The sequence below is a fragment of the Lissotriton helveticus genome, chromosome 2_2 (assembly GCF_964261635.1).
Source record: "Lissotriton helveticus chromosome 2_2, aLisHel1.1, whole genome shotgun sequence".
Lineage (NCBI taxonomy): Eukaryota > Metazoa > Chordata > Amphibia > Caudata > Salamandridae > Lissotriton > Lissotriton helveticus.
Window position 1 is genome coordinate 487,811,785 of NC_136060.1, and position 20,604 is coordinate 487,832,388.

The window sequence follows — 20,604 nt, forward strand, 5'->3', positions numbered from 1 at the left end:
AGTCTATCTGAGGCCCACATTGCCCATTATATCTGCCATTGTCAAGGTACCTGCCGGGGTCTGAGCAACTCGTGGGGTGGGGTGGGAGTGGAGGGTGAGGGGCAAGCCATCCTTGCAGCAAATATTGCAGTTGTACATGGAATCATATATACTCCTGCAAACTATACATACAAATCCTCTGCACACGTTCAAAAGTAAATACATGAATTTACATAAAATATCAGAATGATGCTTGTCTTTATATTTTCAGGTGTCTTTAATTCAAGATCTTTAAGCCTTCCTATCCAACACGTGTTTTGTTGCTTTTACAAGAGATTACCCCGCGACTTATTCAGGGCTAAGGGAATATATAAACAGGTACTTGTTCATGTATGCAATGGTAGTAACAACACTTTGCTTTTCAAATTATTATTATTATTATTTTTTTCCCCAAAATGTTTATTGAAATATTCAGACAAACAAGTTAACAAAACTCACAAGGCAAGAAAACAATGAAACAGAGGGGTTGGCCTAATGGCTAAGGCGCTCGACCTCGGACCTGGGGATCTGGGTTCGAGTCTCGGTAACGACGCCAAAAACCTCCTGTCATTCTGGGCAAATCACTTAATCTCCCCGTGCCTAAAAAAAATGAAAGTGTGTCCTCATGTAATGTAACTGGTGCTATGTAAAGCGCTTTGATACCTGATTCGGTTCGGGTCTAGTTTGCGCTATTTAAAAAAAAACAAAAAAACTCTGCAACATGATCATGAGGCCATGCAGGCAGAGCTCCAGCGTGTAGTACATATAGTGCAACCAGTATTAGTGGAGGGGGGAGGGGAGCAGCGAGGAGACAAGCGACAATACAATCAATGACAAAGATCAGAATGTCAGTTAGGGGGACAAAGAGGAATCGGGAGATGAATCATGTGGGGGAGTACATACATTCCCACGATATGCGTTCCATTGCGACCAAATCCTGCCCCATTTCCTAGGCCTACCCCGTGACAGATACACAGTTTTCTCCCGAAACATGCACCAATCCATGTTCTCCTTCCATTTCGATACAGTGGGTGACCCGTGGGAGCCCCAAAGCTGAGCGATGTCTCTCTTCGCTACCATATTACCAAGGGTCGCCCAATTAGTCTGCGCCGTGTTGTAGTCGGTAGGTTCCCAGACATTCAGCAGACAACGCCTGGCTTCAGGCAGCAGCGGCACACCAGTAACCCTTTCAATCACCGCATGTATTCGAGACCAAAACTCAACCACCTCCGGGCATTCCCATAGAATGTGGAGGAAGGTGCCAGTCATACCGCATCCAAGCTTACACAACCCGTCTAAAGAGTAACCCATACGAACCAGACTCGGACCAGTAACATACACACGATGGAGGATCTTAAGCTGGACAAACCTAAGGCGAGCAGGTATGGCAACTTCCTTAGGCGAGGACAGAGCAGATTGCCAGTCCTCGTCATCCAGTTCTAGCCCGTCAGCACTTCACAAAGCCCTAAGGCGCACAAGCAAATCAGCTCTATTATTGATCAGTTTCTTATAAATCAATGAAATTGTGCTGTTGGGCACATGGCCGTCCAGGATGCGGTCCTCGAGGGGGTAGGACTCAGGAATATCATCACCCACAGCAAAAACTGACAATAGAGCATGGCGGACCTGAGCGTACCTAAAAGAATTCCGTATCTCCGAGCTCGTACTCCGCCTTCAACACCTCGAAGGACTTAACGGTACCCTTAGACCACAGATCACCTACCTTACTTATACCAATCATATCCCATTTATCAAAGCCTTTCGTTCTCCACAGATATACCAAACATTCAGAATCATACAAAGGTGTCGCGCGGGTAAATCTACCACAGCACCCCAATGCCGCATACGCATCCTGCCACACCCGTACAGCGATTCCAGTAGGACCAGTCAGTGTTTTACCGAGCCCCTTGGAGTACAACGCCCTCGTTGAAATTCCCTCCCGGCAGAAGATATTTATCCATAGCGAAAGCCGGGGCAGGGCCGGGAACGTAAGTCGCATGGTTGACCGCACTCAACTGAGAAGCCCAATAATAACGCTTGATGTCTGGGAGGGAAATGCCACCGTCATACCACGGCAGCATAAGCTTGGAAAGAGCAATGCGCGGGCGCCCATCCCAGACCAGTCGCCTCACGAAAGTAACCTGAAGGAACCGGGTCAAATGAATTCTGAAGTGCATACAAAAATCGAGGCAGCGACATCATCTTGAAGAGAGCCGCACGACCGAGCGGAGACAGTGGCAGCCTACGCCAGCGTGCGACATCCTGCCTGAGCCGCTGAAGGGGGGGTAACAAATTACTCTCGTAGCGCACAGAGGGGTCCAAGGAGACATAGATTCCCAGGTACTTAAAGCCGGTCTCATTCACTTGAATTGGAAATCTACGAGGCAATGGAGGGAGATCTCCTGCCAAAACGTAGACACAGGATTTAGCCCAATTAATAATGAGACCCGAGTTCTTTCCGAATGAGGACAAAACATCGAAAAGTACGTTCAAGGACTTCCGAGGGGAGGTGAGGTAAAGAAGAATATCATCCGCGTATAGCGAGATACGATCCTCAAGATCGGGAGTCCACCGAATGCCCCGCATTGAAGGCTCCCAACGGAACCATTCCGCCAACGGTTCTAAAGCGCGGGCAAAAAGCAGCGGAGACAGCGGGCAGCCCTGCCGCGTACCACGCCCGAGTGTAAAAACACCGGACACCTTCCCGTTAACCACCACCTGTGCCAAAGGCCTCTCATAAAGAAGCCTCACCCAGGCGATGAACACCGGGCCAAATCCAAACTTCGAGAGGGCCGCCCAAAGGTAGGGCCACTCGATGGTATCGAAGGCCATGGTAGCGTCGAGGGAAGCCAAAATGGCCAGCTCAGTGAGTGTCCCAGCTCTCGTGAGAACTCCATGGAGTCTGCGAAGATTAAGGGCAGTGTTGCGATGTGGGATGAAACCGGACTGATCCGGATGGATTAAGTCGCCGATAACCTTAATCAAGCGATTAGCCAACAATTTAGCTAGAATTTTAGGTTTGGCATTAAGTAGAGAAATAGGTCTGTATGAAGTACAACGATCTCGCGGCTTACCCTCCTTATGGATAACTACAATGGTCAGTTGATCAGCGGGAAGGGAACCAGACTCCAAAGCCTCAAGGAACATCCCCCTTAAGTAGGGCGCCATTTTGTCGGGTCGCAGCTTATACAGTTCAATGGGTAAGCCATTGGGGCCCATCGTGCTTTTCAAATTATTGACTAAGTGACTTCGGTGACACGATGCATTTAAAAAAAGTGAATAGAATTGTGTGGAAATCTATGTGAAACTGGTGTTGTACATGCTTCTCGTACAACTTCTTTGTATATCCATATATCAATGGAAGAAAGAAAGAACAAGCAAAGACCCCAATCGTTTATGTTATTTTTATAAAACATACTGGTACAGTTGCTGTTTGAGACTCCCTTAGAGGAGTAATCCTGTGGTTGGTAAGGTGCGGGCATGCAATCACCCTATTTAGTTTTATAATCTATTTTGTTATATTTGTGGTGAAGTAGTGCTCCTCATGCTGTCACTAAATAGTAACGGACTTACTAGAGTCACAATACACGACCGAAAAGTAATGGATAAAAATGTTAATACAATGTTAATTTTACCTTAGGATGGGGCAGCTCTTCTAAAAGAAACTCCCTTACATTTGGAAGCATATTTAGCTTTCCGGACACAAGACTAATTAGTCTACTTCTCCAGGCACAGAACCTATAGCAATCCCTTATGGTTTGGAGTTGTCACCGGAACTAAGGTAGGGGGATCCTTCATGGTACCTAGTACACCTTATTAGAATGTACCGACTGCAACTCTTTAGCTGATGTGCCCTTTGCTGTTACTTAGAGACTACTTGAAACTGACGTCAGGTATCATATTATAACAAAATACATTATTTTATACATGTTTGATCACACAATATAGTCAGCATGTATTTACTATTTAGTGACAGCATGAGGGAGCTCTACTTCGCCACGAATATAACAAAATAGATGATAAAACTAAATAGGTTGATTGCATGCCCGCACCTTGCCAACCACAGGATTATTCCTATAAGGGAGTCTCAAACACGGAATTATTCCAGTATGTTTTATAGCGATAACATAAATGATTGGGGGCTTTGCTTGTTCTTTCTTTCCCTCATTGATATATGGATGCACAAAGAAGTTGTACGAGAAGCGTGTCTGACACCAGTTTCACATGGATTTCCACACAGTTCTATTCGCTTTTTTTTAATTCACACAAGTCACCGAAGTCACTTTGTCAATAATTTGAAAAGTAAAGTGTTCTTACTACCATTACATACACGTACAAGTAACTGTTTATATATTTCCTTAGCCCTGAAGAAGTTGCGGGGTAATCCCGTGTAACAGCAACAAAACACATTTTGGCCAAGAAGGCTTAAAAAAATCTTGAATTAAAGACAGCTGAAAATATAAAGACAAGCATCATTGTGATATTTTATGTAAATGTATGTATTTACTTTTGAACGTGTGCAGAGGATTTGAATATATAGTATAAGTGGTCTGCTGGCCACACACATGGGGATCTGGTGGTTTTTCCCTACCGTATGCACTGTGCCAGATTACCTGCCATAACTGATTTGTACTTGTGATAGACCTTAGAGCGCCATTTTGCCTATTGCTGACCACCACTGTATAACTACTCCTGCAAGCTCACTGAAATAGCAAGCACCTTCTCCTAAGACTGACGGTAAAGGGGTAAAGATGTTGTACAGTAACAGCTAGATTCTTGGCAGTGTGGTAGAAGGTCCATTTTAGTTACACATAGATATCAGAATAATCTGTCTGACCAGGAAGTTTTACGTATTTGACAGACAAAATATTACCCAGCCACTAGGTAGTTATAGTTTGGTCAGCTGCTCCATAGGAAAAGCGTTTTTTGTGCTGGCAATAACTGTGGCACCATTTAATGTACCTCCACAAAACTTTCCAAAAGGTACTACTTTATGATTAGTTAGTGCATGGGAAGATTCGGGGTGATCCATTAAATGGCTGTCAAGATAAAAAGGGGATTGCAAAATCCCGATGCATTTTACATAGACTTCTTTAGACAAGGCTACAGTAAAAACTGCTGAGTGGAATTACACCAAATTGAGCAGTAAATTAGATCTCGGTCCGCAGATTGTGCTTTTTTGATATGGTGTAAAGCCGATCAGTAGTTTTTGAGAAATTAAGGTTGCAAAATAATTGTATTTCTGCACGGTTCGGTCTGTGAGAGTCTCGAGAGTCTTGCGGGAGCGCCAATCTAAACACAGAGCGTTCTGATTGGCCCAGGGATCTTTATTTCCCTTGGCCCATCTCACGCCTGCAGGAGACTCATTCGAGCGAGCACTCTGATTGGCTTACAGCAACATAAGAAAAACATTGCTGACAGCCATTAATGGACTTGGGGACTTAGTCCGCTGTTCTGAAGTAAAAAAATATATATATATTATAAGGGGGCAGGGTAGTGATACCTGTAAGAAAGTGGCTCTATATATACTGGACCAAAGTAAGGTACAGGGTGTATAGAGTCCACAATCCCCAGAGGTATAACAGAGGTTAATGTCAGATATGACCTTACTCTCTAAAGTGGTAGCTTGGTTCGAGCAGTAAGGCAGTATCAAAGGACAGTGTAAAGCATTTATTGTACACACTCAGTCAGCAAAACGTTTCACACACTCAAGAACTGAACTCTATGTTAGTTGTTTTTATATCAAAAGATACAGTTGTTTTATTTTAGAACCAACAGGTATCAAAATATACGTTTCTCAATATGAGTGACTTTAGGTAATTACTCTGCAGAAAGGCAATAGACTTTGCAATTACAATAGCTACAGTGGTTGCAATTGGCAACGCAATTCTAGACACAATTTAACATTGAGCTCAATGGGTTTTTCTACATAAATGCAGTTCATTACTTTATAGATTACTTTTGGAACTCCAGGACTGGATCCTAGATTCAATCCTGGAACCCAAGTTGGAAACAGTCCAGTAGAAGCGATTTGGTTAATGCAGTGATTTTTAAAGAATATAACTGTATTTTAAAAGTTCACACTTAAAAACTTTTCAGTGAAAATCCAGCAATGTTATCCTATCGGAGGAAATTCAGGTCACAGGTAAAGTACGTTCTTCTTACTTTTGTAATCCAGTACTGGGCTCCTAGATCCAGTACTGGGAGCTCTACTTAGGACGGGTAACTAATTACGTTTTAGTAGTTGGTACGATTTTTAAGGAATATTTGAAGTTTGCAAAAATAGACAGGAGAAATTCCACAGAAAAGCAGTCAATGGTTTCCTATGGAGAAAATTCAGATTACAGGGAAGTACAGATATAATTACTTTTGCGGTTCAGTACTGGGATGAAAGGTACAGTACTGGCTTCTCTCCTGAACACAGGTGAGTAATTCGAAATTCGTTATTTGGCTGATTTTAGATGAATATTTAAAAGTTTCAAATCTTCACACTTGGAAGATTTTTCGAGTCAAACCAGTCAATGTTATCCTATGGAAGGAAGTGAGTTATCGGTTTGCAGGTGAGTACTCGACTGGTGAAGTTAAGGTTCTGGGCATAGACTCAGGGGTCTCCCAGGGTCGGAAAGGTACAGTTGTTACACCCTCAGTGGCACAGGGGCAGCCGGGTGCAGAGAGAGTAGGCCCAATGCAATCCAATAGAGGGTAGGGGGCCTGTGGCTGTTGGCGGCAAGCAGGCAGGCCACACGGCTGTGGGAGCTGAACTTCTGGTCACTTACTCAGAGCAAGTGGGGAAGTAGAGTAGGGTAGTAGTTGCACTTCTAGCGGCTCTCGGGCGGCTGGGTGCAGGGTGCTTTTGAGCCGTTGGGCGCTCAATGTTATCCAATGGGAAAGTTAAAAAGTGAACAAAGGCTGCCGACTCGGGTACGGAGATTCTTCAGGTGCGACCACCACTTCGAGAGTTAAGTTGGGATCTTGGAGTAGAGGTAGGTACCCCAGAGGAGGGCAAAGGGAGCCGCAGGGCACAGGGTGCAGGGGTGTCTTTTGGTGTTGGGAAATCTTACCCTCAGCTGGTCACAGTTGGAGGGGTTCCTGGTTCTGAGGCTGCAGGCATCGTCAGGGTCGTCAAGGAGGGTCTATGGGCATTGGACTTCGGATCCCAGTCACCAGGGGGACATCTTCGTGGTCTGGGATCACTCGGGTACAGGCCAGGCTGGGCGGGTGCAGAGTGGGCTGGATGTGCGGTTCCTGGCTGGCACCAGGGGTATTGCTGTTGGAGGAGAGCCTCTGCTCAGGAGAGTCCTAGTCTGTTAGAGGGTCAAGGCAGGCATGTCCTCCGGGTCTTCCACGGTTGCTGTCTGCAGGAGTCACCGGGATTTAGCAGGAGCAGGTTCCAGGATCGACAGGCCCGTAGGGCTGGGGCCAAGTCAGTTAGTGTCGTCCTGTTGTTAGCAGCTGCACGGCGGGTCTTCTTCTTCTTGATCTTATTTCTTGTTTTCTTATCGGGATCTCAGGACGGAAGGTTCAGGGTGCTCCTAAATACTGAATTTAGGGTTGTTAATGGTAGGGCAAGGGCAGGGACCAATAGGTTCCGGTCCTGGGGTGGGTACATCCCCTAGTCTGCTCCTCTCCTGTGGGAGGGGGGCAGGAGCCTAGCTTTGATTGGGCAGGGCTCCCCATCTTCAAGATGGCCAGAGCCCAGGGCCGTGCTTCACCTCGCCTCTCCCACCTGAGGGGTGGGGTTGGCAAAGGCTGGCACCCACCCCCCTTCCTGACGTAGGCTTTCCCTACAGTCTTCCCGCCAAAGTGGGGGGAGTACAGCAAGTGGTATGGAGAAGCTCACAAAGGCGGCATGCCTTTGAAGCTTCCCCCTGCCCATCCTGGGGAGGAGACTTAGCACCTCTCCCTGGATGTGCATTTTTGCAGGCCCAGGAGAGCGGGGGCTCTCCACCCAGGGGTCCAGCAACATGTCTGGTGTGTGGCAGCCTAGGCAGCCTTTAAGACCACACGTGGATTGTAGGTTAGGCTTTCAGGGGGCATCTCTAAGATGCCCTCTGGTGCATTTTACATTAAATCCCACACTGGCATCAGTGCGGGTTTAATGTGCTGATAAATTTGATGTCAAACTTGTCAGTCTTCTGTGGCGCCATTATGGTGCTGTAGAGTTCGTAATGACAACCTCCCAGCACCATATACTCTTAATGGCATCACTGCACTTACAGTGCCCAGGAATGTCCCTGGGTACTGTAGGGGCACAGGGCTCATGCACCTGTGCCCACACCACTGGCACAGGGCACCCAGCTAGAGGGGTGACTGAGGTATGCCGGGGCAGTGGGTCTTGTGGGCATGGCACACAGGGATGTGTGCCATGTTGACTCGTTGTTTAGTTCTTTACTTAGACACTGAGCCTGCAAACGCAGTGTGTGGGTGTCAGGGTACAAGGCCCCTAAGGGTGGCACAATAAGTGCTGCAGCCCTTAGGGGCCTTCTCTGGTCACCATGCCCTGGGTACCTAGGGTACCATTTACTAGGGGCTGATAGGTGGCCAGAGATGCCAATTGGGTTTTAGTTTCAACAAAGTTTTAGGGAAGGAACACAGGCCCTGGGCACCTGGTTGGCAGGAGATCAGGGCACGATCAATCAAAGCACATCAGCAGTGCAGCAAAAAGTGGGGGCATACCAATGCAAGAAAGATGGCACGTTCTCACAATACCCTACTGGGGTCAAAAAAATCAATTTGCTCAAAATACTGCGATCCCGTGAATCTTCAAGGAAATAAAACGTATCTGTGCCGTTTTTGCCACATGGTGCGCCACATTGTAAATGCGGCGCACCATGGGTGGCGGAGATGCGGCGCACAATAACTGGCACATCCCTGGGGATGCGCCAGTTATTGTAAATCTGCCCCTATACATTTAGCCAACGAGGGAGCACTTACTAATTAGACAGTAGAAAGTACTCCAGTTGAGTGGAGGTATTGCACAAAAAGGTGGCATCTTCGTGGACAAATACGCAAGGCGGGATTCATTCTGCCCCCTGTTAGACTAGTTTTTTGTTCCCTTCTGCCCTCTGTTAGACTCGTTTTTCCCTTGTTTTTGTGCCCTTCTGCCCTCTGTTAGACTTGTTTTTCCCTTGTTTTTCTGCCCTTCTGCCCCTTGTTAGACTCGTTTTTTGTGCCCTTCTGCCCTCTGTTAGACTCGTTTTTCCCTTGTTTTTCTGCCCTTCTGCCCTCTGTTAGACTCGTTTTTTGTGCCCTTCTGCCCTCTGTTATTCCCTTGTTTTTGTGCCCTTCTGCCCTCTGTTATACTCGTTTTTTGTGCCCTTCTGCCATCTGTTAGACTCGTTTGTGTGCCTTTCTGCACCCGTTGGACTAGTTTTTTGTGCCCTTCTGCCCTCTGTTAGACTTGTTTTCCCTTGTTTTTCTGCCCTTCTGTCCTCTGTTAGACTGTTTTTTGTGCCTTTCTGCCCTCTGTTAGACTCGTTTTTCCCTTGTTTTTCTTCCCCTTTGTTAGACTGCTTTTTGTGCATTTCTGCCCTCTGTATCACCACATCATCACTCAGCGCTACCCCATTATCACTCAGCACCACCACATTATCACTCAGCACCACCACATTATCACTCAGCACCACCACAGCACCACTCAGCACCACCACAGCATCACTCAGCACTACCACAGCATCACTCAGCGCCACCACAGCACCACTCAGCACCACCACAGCATCACTCAGCACCACCACAGCATCACTCAGCACCACCACATTATCACTCAGCACCACCACATTATCACTCAGCACCACCACAGCACCACTCAGCACCACCACAGCATCACTCAGCACCACCACAGCATCACTCAGCATCACCACAGCACTACTCAGCACCACCACAGCATCACTCAGCACCACCACAGCACCAGTCAGCGCCACCACAGCACCAGTCAGCGCCACCACACCACCAGTCAGCGCCACCACAGCACCAGTCAGCGCCACCACAGCATCACTCAGCACCACCACAGCATCACTCAGTGCCACCACATGATCACTCAGCACCACTCAGCACCACCACCGCATCACTCAGCACCACCACAGCATCACTCAACACCACCACAGCACCAATCAGCACCACCACACCACTCAGCGCCACCACAGCATCACTCAGCACCACCACAGCATCACTCAGCACCACCACATTATCACTCAGCACCACCACAGCACCACTCAGCACCACCACAACATCACTCAGCACCACCACAGCATCACTCAGCACCACCACAGCACCACTCAGCACCACCCCAGCATCACTCAGCACCATCCCAGTATCACTCAGCACCACCACAGTTCCACTCAGCATCACCACAGCACCACTCAGCACCACCACAGCACCACTCAGCGCCACCCCAGCATCAATCTGCGCAACCATTCAACAACAACTGGTTCAAATATGTTCTCTCAATGTTTCAAACTTTATTACAAATGTCACAAAAAGATGTTAATATTTCACTTCTGTTCTTGGATTTTCGTCACAATAAAATACACTGAACATAATCTTCACGAAAGTTATTTACAAAAGTTTAAGCTATTGCCATTATAAATTAAAATCACTTTTATTTAAGTATTAATTATTTTAAAAAATTAAAAGCCATTGAAATTTGTAATATCATTACAGCTAAGTCACGTACATACAAAACATGTTGCATTACAAATGCTATAGGTGTCACATTTGCGAAAGTTATAACTATTGGCATTGTAAATGACAAAGCTATTAATTTAGCTATTTTCAAAACCAACACATAGATAAAAAAAATTGTCATTTACAAGACCAATAGCTCAAACTTTCCTAATGCGAGACTTATTGCATTGCAAATGCTTGTTTTTATATCTGTCAGTGCTTCCTGTTGAGGTTTCATTTTCGTGACAGGTGCCTCATTGCCTACTTGTAACTATTCTCTGACCCTGCTTCAAGGGTCAGAGCAGGGTCAGAAAATAGTTGCAAGTAGGCAACGAGGCGCCAGGAAGCACTTACAGGCTTACAGCAGCAGGTGCCCAAGTTGAAGTTAATTTCTTTGTAACCCTTTTGTAAAAGGATACAAAAAATTAGCTTCAACTTTTGCACCTGCTGCTGTAACCCTGTAAGTGCTTGACTGAAAATTCGTCCCCGCTGATTTGCGGATTTTACCGCGATTTCGCGAGATTCGCGGATCGCGAAATCGCTGAAAATCCGCAAATTCCGTGAGCAGAACAAATTTTCAGCCCATGCTTAGTGTAGTGCATAATGAAAAAAAATATATATACATACGCACAATAAAAGACACTGGACTACATTAAAACTAATGGTGACGCCTTCTATACCATTTTTTTTATTTTTTAAATAGTATGGCATCAGGGTACTTGTGGAATTTGTCATTCCTGCCAGGTAAGGATGAGCCCTTACTCAAATGGGAAGAATGAAGGGTGTACTTCGAAAACTATGTATTGCAATTCGAGGACAACAAAGAATTTACATTAAAAAAAAAATACAAACTCTTGTTGCATTGCCTAGAGGCCGGAGGAATAAAAGTTTATAACAACATTAACAAGAAAACTGGAGGGGAAAGTGAGAATGACATATACAAGAATGCAATAGATGATTTAAATACATATTACAAGCCAAATGTATGCGTGGGTGTGGACAGATACAAGTTCTTCCACAGGAAGCAAGGGAAAGAAGAATCTGTAGATGATTATGTGTCAGCACTCAAAAAATTAGCATTGAACTGTAGATTTGGCGATTTGCATGACGAGTTCATCAGGGACCAGATTGTAATGCAAGGTTCTAATGCAAACATACAGGACAATTTATGGGCCAAAGGAGAGTACCCACTCCAAGATATAATAGACATTGCTAGAAAAGCAGAATTAACTGGCCAATGCGCTAAAGCAGTAATTGCAGAATGCAGTATGAAGAAGGAGAATGCGACAGTCAATAGAGTAATGCAAGACAAGCGCACACCTAAACAAACATGGGGTAACAAAACGACAAAACCAGTGTACAACAAACAAACAAACAGTGTAAGCAGACGTTGTTAAAGATGTGGCGACGTATCACACTGGGTAGATGACATAAAATGTCCCGCTAGAGGAGTGAAATGCACGTACTGCGGAGTCATTGGGCATTTTCAAAAAGCATGCCAAAGAAGAAGGAGTAGTTTCTGTCCTGTAACTCCAGTTCTGTAGTAGGGGTATCTCTGTTATAGTCATAATCTAGTGAATAGTCCCGCCCATGTGCGCGGACCCCGGAGCAATCAAAAATAATCTCTTAAGCTGTCAAAACATGCAGACCTGCATAGACACTTAAGAGAGAATTTAAAGACAGATAATGCAGCCTATATCCACAGGCTACACTGTCCAATACTTCAACTGGAAATTCCACCAAAAACCACAACAGCACAGCCTGTCCAGGGTTTTCCACAGAGAAAAACCTTGCTTTTAACAGCAAACCCCTCTGGAATGATAGAGAGGAAGGAGTGGACAGACAAGCCCCATAGGCTGCCATTATGTGGCTCAAAACAGGATACTGTGCCTTTAAGAGAACCTTCCAGAAGCCTCACAGTATCCCAGAATGCAGTGCAGGTCCCTTTCACCTTCAGTTCTTTTTGAAGGCGCAACACGCCAGACCTGTAGCATTCCTTACATGAATATCTCTCTCTACCGGGGAGGAGGGCGGGCGCTTATGACTATAACAGAGATACCCCTACTACAGAACTGGAGTTACAGGACAGAAACTACTCCTTCTGTAGTAGGGGATCTCTGTGTATAGTCATAATCTAGTGAATAGAATGGCAAGCCCATCCCCACACCAAAGCGGCGGTGGAGAAACGAGAAATAACACCACTATTGTGCGAAAAAAATTCGCAGCGAAGCCTGCCCAACCTGAGCATCTGCCCTGGTATCAGTGTCCAGACAGTAATGCTTAGCCAAGGTATGGACCGTCTTCCAAGTGGCGGCCTTGCAGATTTCTGCAATCGGAACATTAAGCAGCAAAGCAGTCGTGGCAGCTTTGCCCCTGGTGGAATGAGCCTTAGGTTTACCTCCTAAGGTCGTATTAGTCTGTAGGTAACACAATAGTGTACAGGACACAATCCACCTAGAGATGGACTGTTTTGAGGTAGCAAGACCGGTCCAGACTGATCCATAATTGACAAACAATAGATCTGAACCACGAATATCTCTGATTTTAGCAGATACAATTCCAACACCCTCCTAACATCCAGGGAATGTAGGGACCTTCCCGCTGGAGATGCCGGATTCTGAACGAACGTAGGCAAAGCTATTGTCCGGTTGACATGAAAACCAGAAATAACCTTAGGAAGACATTAAGGGTGAGTATGCGTAACAACCTCAGCATTATGAAATACAGTATAAGGTCCTTGGCAACACAACGCCTGAATATCACTCCCCCTGCGGGCCGATGTGATGGCCACGAGGAACGCCGCCTTCCAGGACAGATGCTGCAACGAAGCCCTATGAATAGGTTCAAAAGGCTCCTACATCAATCTGGACAGCACCACATTCAATTCCCATGAAGGCGAAGGAAGCCAGACAGGAGGGAATGCTTTCTTCCAGCCTTCCAAAAAAAATCTTTGATCACAGGGATCTGGAAGAAGGAAGTCTGAAGGGCATTTCCTGTAGGCAGTGAGCGCAGCAAAATGAACCGTAATGGATTAGACATAAGGCCCGACTGCGCCAGGCGTAGAAGATAGAGAAGGAAGACATCTTCCTTACACGTCGACAGGTCATGGTCCTTGGACTTGCACCAGAAGCAAAAACTTCTTCCACTAGTAAGCAGAAGAAGTCCTAGTGGAAGGATGCTTAGCCTCCTTCAGTATATCCATACAAACTTCTGGTAGATTCAAATGGCCATATCACACTATCTCAAGAGCCATGCAGCCAAACTCAAAGACGAGAGGTTGGGGTGCAACGTCTGCCCCCTGACCTTTGCGAGAAGGTCCGGCCTGCAAGGTCTCCGTAGGAGAGGACGGAGAGACCGGTGAAGCAGGTCCGTGAAACACCACTGTCTGGGCCATTCCGGGGCAATCAGGATCATCCGCGCCCTGGACTGGGACAGCTTGATGAACACCGCCGGAATCAAGGGAAAGGGTGGAAAGGCGCACAGAAAGCTGTTCGACCAGTTAATCCAGAACGCATTCCGCAGCTTCCCCACAGGCAGTACCTGGGGGCGAAGTCTCGGCATTCGCCGAAGACTTCTCCTAGTACTTCGTCGTTTATGACCCATTCGTGGCTTTCCTGAATCAGTCTGCTCAGCACGTCTGCCTGAACATTCTGCACACCTGGCAGATGGGTAGCCGTTAGAGTCAGTCGCCAGATCGCCCGCGCCTCCTGCGACAGAGTGCGCGATCTCGAACCCCCCTGCTTGTTGAGGTAATACATTGTGGTCAAATTGTCCGTTGTACAAGCAGAGAGTTGGTCTGGAGGGACAGAAGAAACGCCTTCAATGCCAAGGGAACAGCTCTGAGTTCCCAGAAAATGATGTGATACGTGGACTCCCTCGGGGACCACGTTCCTTGTATCTACAAGTCTCCGGAAAGCGCCCCCCCCCCCCCAGCCGTGGAGAGACGCACCCGTCACGACAGTCTGTGCGGAAATGTCCTTGTGAAAGGGAACCCCTCTTAGGAGATTCTCAGCTGAACACCACCACTTCAGAGACTGAAGAGCACGCAGAGACAGTCGTATCTTGTCACCCAAGGATCCTTTCCTCTAATCCAACTGATCCTCCAAGCACTCCTGCAAAGGTCTCATGAGCAGCCGTGCGTGTGGCGTGAGGAATATACTAGAGGCCACCGACCCCAGTAGAGAAGACACCGTCTCCACTGCCGCAGATGGGGCGGTCACAAGAGCCGGAGCCTTCCCAAGGGGAGATAATCGACTCTCCTCCGAAGAAGACACGCTTGCTGACAGCGTATTGACGGAGGCTCCCAAGTACTGTATGCACTGGACCGGAATGGGGACAGACTTGGACATGTTGATGTGCAACCCCAGCTCGCTCCAGAGAACGCACGTCCTCTTGAAGTGCGCCTGAGCTTCCGGGAAGGAGGAGGCCCTGACCAACCAATCGTCCAGGCACGGTTAGAGAAGCCACCTCGTTTTTCCACAGGCGTGCAGCTACCACTGCCATGCACTTCGAGAATAGTCTGGGCGCAGACCTCAGCCCGACTGGCAGTACTGAGTACTGATAATGATGAGCGCCGACTTGGAATCGCAGGAACTTCCTGAGCACATGGGAGTATGCATCCCGTAGATCTATGGCACCAAGCCAATCTCCCTGTTGCAGCTGAGTATAAACCTGATGCAACGACAGCATGCGAAACTCCTCTACTGCGAATCCACTTGTTTGCTTGTCGCAAATCCAGAATGGGCCTGAACTCGTACCTGTCCTTCTCGTGAACCAGAAGAACCGGGAGTACAGACCTCTCCCCCTTTGGGACAGAGGTACGCCCTCTACCGCCCTTGTCCTAAACAGGACAACGGCCTGTGCTTAGAGCTCGCACCGCTGAAACCGCGAGCCGACCGGAGGAAGTGCTGGAGGAGGGCCGATGAACCGAAGACTGACTCAGACCCAGCCGGCCTTTGTTCGCCGAGGAGCCACAAGCTCTCCCGCATATGCGCACAACATACTTGTAAAGCATTAAATGGCGGCCCGGGACCACCGGCAAAACCTGGGAGGAAAACGCCGCTAGAAAGGGCAGAAGGCCTCAGGCCGTTCTCCGCGCCCCAAACCTACAGCCGTCCAAAAGTCTCCGATTCAGACTTCATGCGGGCCACTCACTACTCTGATGGCAACCCAAGGGCTGCCCAAAGAACGGGAGAGTAGAAGCACACTGCTGAGCCGCAGGCTGCAGAGACGTCAGGCGAAGAAAAGTATGGCAACGTAGGACAAACCCACAATACCTGGGGGTCATCAGGAGAGAAAAAGTTCGCTCCGACACCGATGCCTAGAACCGAAACTATCAGGCCATTAGACCACCTCTTGTAAGGCTTCCCTCCTGTCTCTCGGCAGAGGAACCACAAATCGGTTAAGAAAACCCCCCCACAGAGGGATCTCACAACAACGGTCCAACAACAGCGGGCCACAGCGCGAGGTCCACATGCCGCCACCCCTGCGACCAAGTCAGGAGCACGGTCGGAGCCAGAACCTCCTGCCAAGCGGTAGTGGACGAAAGGTAAGTCCCGCCAACCAGTAAAGAGTCGGAGAGGGACTCCCCGTACTCATGGCAGACGCATCCCTGGCATCAAGGCACGGAGGTTCGCAGACTGAGGGGCAAAAGGCCCCTGGGGTGGTGGACGGAAGAGGGAACCGAGAGGATTCTGAAACATCCCCGGTGGTCTCACCAGTAGTGGATGAGCAGGAGGCGACCTAGCAGACGTGCAGGCATGCAAGCACTCAAAACTAAGCAAAAGGACAAACGTCCACCGCTTACACGTGGTGAGTAACCACCAACTCCCCATCAGAAGGGTTCCTCGACGCTGATCAACTGCTCTGCGTCGTGAGTGGAAGGTGCCGGGAACACAAAGTCCCCTCTACGACGGGAGGCTCACCAAGGAGCGAGGCCTGGAACCAGACCCAGGCGTCAAGAGCCGGCAGTACTCTGCGGCTGTAACCCATGACGCCGACCTCACTACGACGTCACCATCACTAAGATAGTGACTGTCTCTACGACAACCAACACTCAGACGTCAAAATGTCACTAGGTGTCAAACACGGAGACGCCGAGCCATCCCTAACGGTGACGGCCGGACCCAACGGAAGAGGGCAGAGCCCAAGAGACCAATGCCCCAAAAGGAGCATCACTGCTCCATGACGTCGAGCCTCACCGCTCCATGACGTCTAGCCTCACTGTCCCATGACATCGAGCATCCCTGCCCCATGACGTCGAGTCCCTGCTCCATGACGTCGAGCATCACCGCTCCATGACGTCGAGCATCACCGTTCCATGACGTCGAGCAACACTGCTCCATGACGTCGAGGCGCCCCATGACGTCGGGGAACCCCATGACGTCAAGATACTCCATGACATAGAGACACCCCATGACGTCGAGACACCCCATGACGTCGACGTCGAGACACTCCATGACGTCGACCTCGAGACACTCCATGACGTCGACCTCGAGACACTCCATGACGTCGACGTCGAGACATCCCATGACGTCGAGACACTCCATGACGTCGACGTCAAGACACTCCATGACGTCGACGTCAAGACACTCCATGACGTCGACGTCAAGACACTCCATGACGTCGACGTCGAGACACTCCATGGCGTCGACGTCGAGACACTCCATGGCGTCGACGTCGAGACACTCCATGGCGTCGACGTCGAGACACTCCATGGCGTCGACGTCGAGACACTCCATGACGTCGACGTCGAGACACTCCATGACGTCGACGTCGAGGCACCTCATGACGTCAAGGCACTCCATGACGTCGAAGCACTCCATGACGTCGAGGCACCTCATGACGTCGAAGCACTCCATGACGTCGACGTCGAAGCACTCCATGACGTCGAGGCACCTCATGACGTCGAAGCACACCATGACGTCGACGTCGAAGCACTCCATGACGTCGACGTCGAAGCACTCCATGACGTCGACGTCGAAGCACTCCATGACGTCGACGTCGAGGCACTACATGACGTCGACGTCGAGGCACTACATGACGTCCAGGCACTCCACGACGGCCCCAACGCCGACTGGAACCGCGTCATAGCTCAGACGTGCCCTTACTGGGGATAACCCCAGAGATTACAGCATGGGACTCGGTAGAGGACCTACCCTCACCTCACCCAGAGGCTGAAGATGCCTTCAAACTCCTCTGTTTGAAACCTGGAAGCCGAAGCCCCCTAGAAAAGAAGGTACAGAGAAGACAGGTGTCCAAAGACACAGGCAAGCACAGAGTACAAACCCTGTGAGCTTCAGCTTCAGCCTTCAGCTCAGCTGCAGACAAAGCACATGTCAGACTACAAATAGTCTAAAGACAAGAAGACTGCAGAAATTCTGCCAAAAAACCACAGCAGAATGCAGATAAAGGCCAAAGACGTCGAGTGAAGCTACAAAAATCCAAAAATATCACAAAAATAGCATAGAAAAAGCTCAGAAAAGAAGAGCTAATGCTCCAGGGTCCTGCTAGCAGGAGCCGGAAAAAAGAACTGAAGGTGAAAGGGACCTGCACTGCATTCTGGGATACTGTGAGGCTTCTGGAAGGTTCTCTTAAAGGCACAGTATCCTGTTTTGAGCCACATAATGGCAGCCTATGGGGCTTGTCTGTCCACTCCTTCCTCTCTATCATTCCAGAGGGTTTTGCTGTTAAAAGCAAGGTTTTTCTCTGTGGAAAACCCTGGACAGGCTGTGCTGTTGTGGTTTTTGGTGGAATTTCCAGTTGAAGTATTGGACAGTGTAGCCTGTGGATATAGGCTGCATTATCTGTCTTTAAATTCTCTCTTAAGTGTCTATGCAGGTCTGCATGTTTTGACAGCTTAAGAGATTATTTTTGATTGCTCCGGGGTCCGCGCACATGGGCGGGACTATTCACTAGATTATGACTATACACAGAGATCCCCTACTACAGAAACACACGTTCCGTCAAAATTGTCAACGATGAAGGTGACTACCAACAGGACACTTCAGATGAAGAAGAAGTTAGTATGTGCGTACTCAGCATAGAGGATGAACAAGTGAACGAGGTCAGCACAAGCAAGGCCACTAAGAAAAGGAAACCATTCTGCGAAATGACAATAGGTGGTGTTGGAATCAGCATTGTCGCAGATTCAGGCTCACCCTACACGATCGTAAATAAAAAAGTTTGGGAAGAAAAATGCTCACCACAGATTGGAGACCACCTAGATAAGGCAGACTTAGCAATTAAGTCTTTCACAGGTGAACCCATCAATGTTTGTGGATTAAGGAAGCTCAAATTCACTTACAAGCGCAGGGAATCAAATGGTAAACTATACGTAGCAGCTGTAGGACCATCAGTGCTAGGATGGATGGATCAGGGCGACCTGGGCAACATCCTTGACCCCAGCAAAGATTACTCTGTCCCAGTCATACAAGGAATAGACGACTACAGCAAGACCGTGTTGGATATGTACCCAAAAGTATTCAATGGAAAAATTGGAGCTTTGAAGGGATACCAGCACATGATGAGAGTAAAACCACATGCCATTCCTGTGATGCACAAAGCAAGGAACCTTCCAATTGCGATCAAGGATGAGGTCAAGTCACAATTAGAAAAGCTGCTGAAGGAAGGAATCATTGAACAGGTAGAAGCTAGTGAGTGGGTTGCGACACTAGTCGTAGCTAAACGCCCCAACGGCAAAATTATGTTATGTGTGGACCTGCGCGACCTGAACAAAAACATAGTCGTAGAACGTTTTCCACTTCCCAAGATTAGTGAAATGCTGGCAACTACTAAAGGGGTCAAAACGTTTTCGACTATAGACTTAAAGTCGGCATTCCACCAGGTGCTACTACATTGTGACAGCAGGAACCTCACTGCCTTTATCAAACCCGTTGGGTGTTTCCAGTTTACAAGGGTACCATTCGTACTAGCATCCGCGGCAGCAATGTTCCAAAGACTCATGAGTGATATTTTCAGAGGAGTTCCAAGCATATTGATATTCCAAGACAACATCCTGGTGATGGGAAAGACCAAAGATGAACACGATGGGAAGATAAGACAGGTACTGGGAATTTTGGAAGCAAAGGGACTCACTGCAGAGTACAACAAGTGCAAATTCGCACAAGATTCAGTGAATTACCTGGGACACGAAATCAATGGTAATGGAATAAGCCCAAAGAAGGGCCTACTAGATGCTATAAAAAACTCTCCAGTACCCAGGAACAAGGAGGAAATGAGATCTTTCCTAGGGTTGGTGGAGTTCTACGCCAAATTCATAAGAGATTTTTCAAGTAAGACCTATGATTTGCGACAACTAATAAAAATGAAAAGAAAATTCAAGTGGAATGACTCCTGCCAACATGTATTCGAGAAACTTAAAAAAGAACTATGTAGTGCAATGCCCTTGCAAGAATTTGAACCTTTGCTCAACAATACCATCACCACAAATGCAAGTGCAAAGGGACTTGGAGCGGTCCTTACACAGAAAGACAACAAAGGAGCAGATTGTACGATCGCATTTGCATCACGATCCTTGACCCCAACCGAGGAAAGATTCTCCGTCATCGAACGGGAAGCATTGGCATTGGATCATTTTAGGAGCTTTGTATGGGGGAACGACTTTGCACCGACCACAAACCCCTCACCAAGGTGTTCACGACGAAAGGCCTGTACAATGCATCGCCTAGATTAGCACGTTTGTCCATGCGCCTCTTCGATTACAACTATGAAATCCACTATGTTCCAGGGGTGAAAAACGTTGTAGCAGATTATCTGAGCACAATGCCAATGGAAACTGCAGAAACGGAAACATCGAATGAAATTGAGGAACGTTGCATAGCCAGTCTCGAAGAATGCTGCCAAGGAATTTCGAAGAGGGAGTGCCTAGATGAGCAAGAAAAGGACGTTGACATACGTCATGTA

General features: G+C 47.9%; 1 protein-coding gene across 1 annotated transcript in view; it reads left to right on the plus strand.

Moving 5' to 3' along the window:
• LOC144821559 (uncharacterized) overlaps positions 1–20,604 on the plus strand; it is a 227,148-nt gene that overhangs the window by 44,577 nt on the left and 161,967 nt on the right. The window lies entirely within an intron of this gene.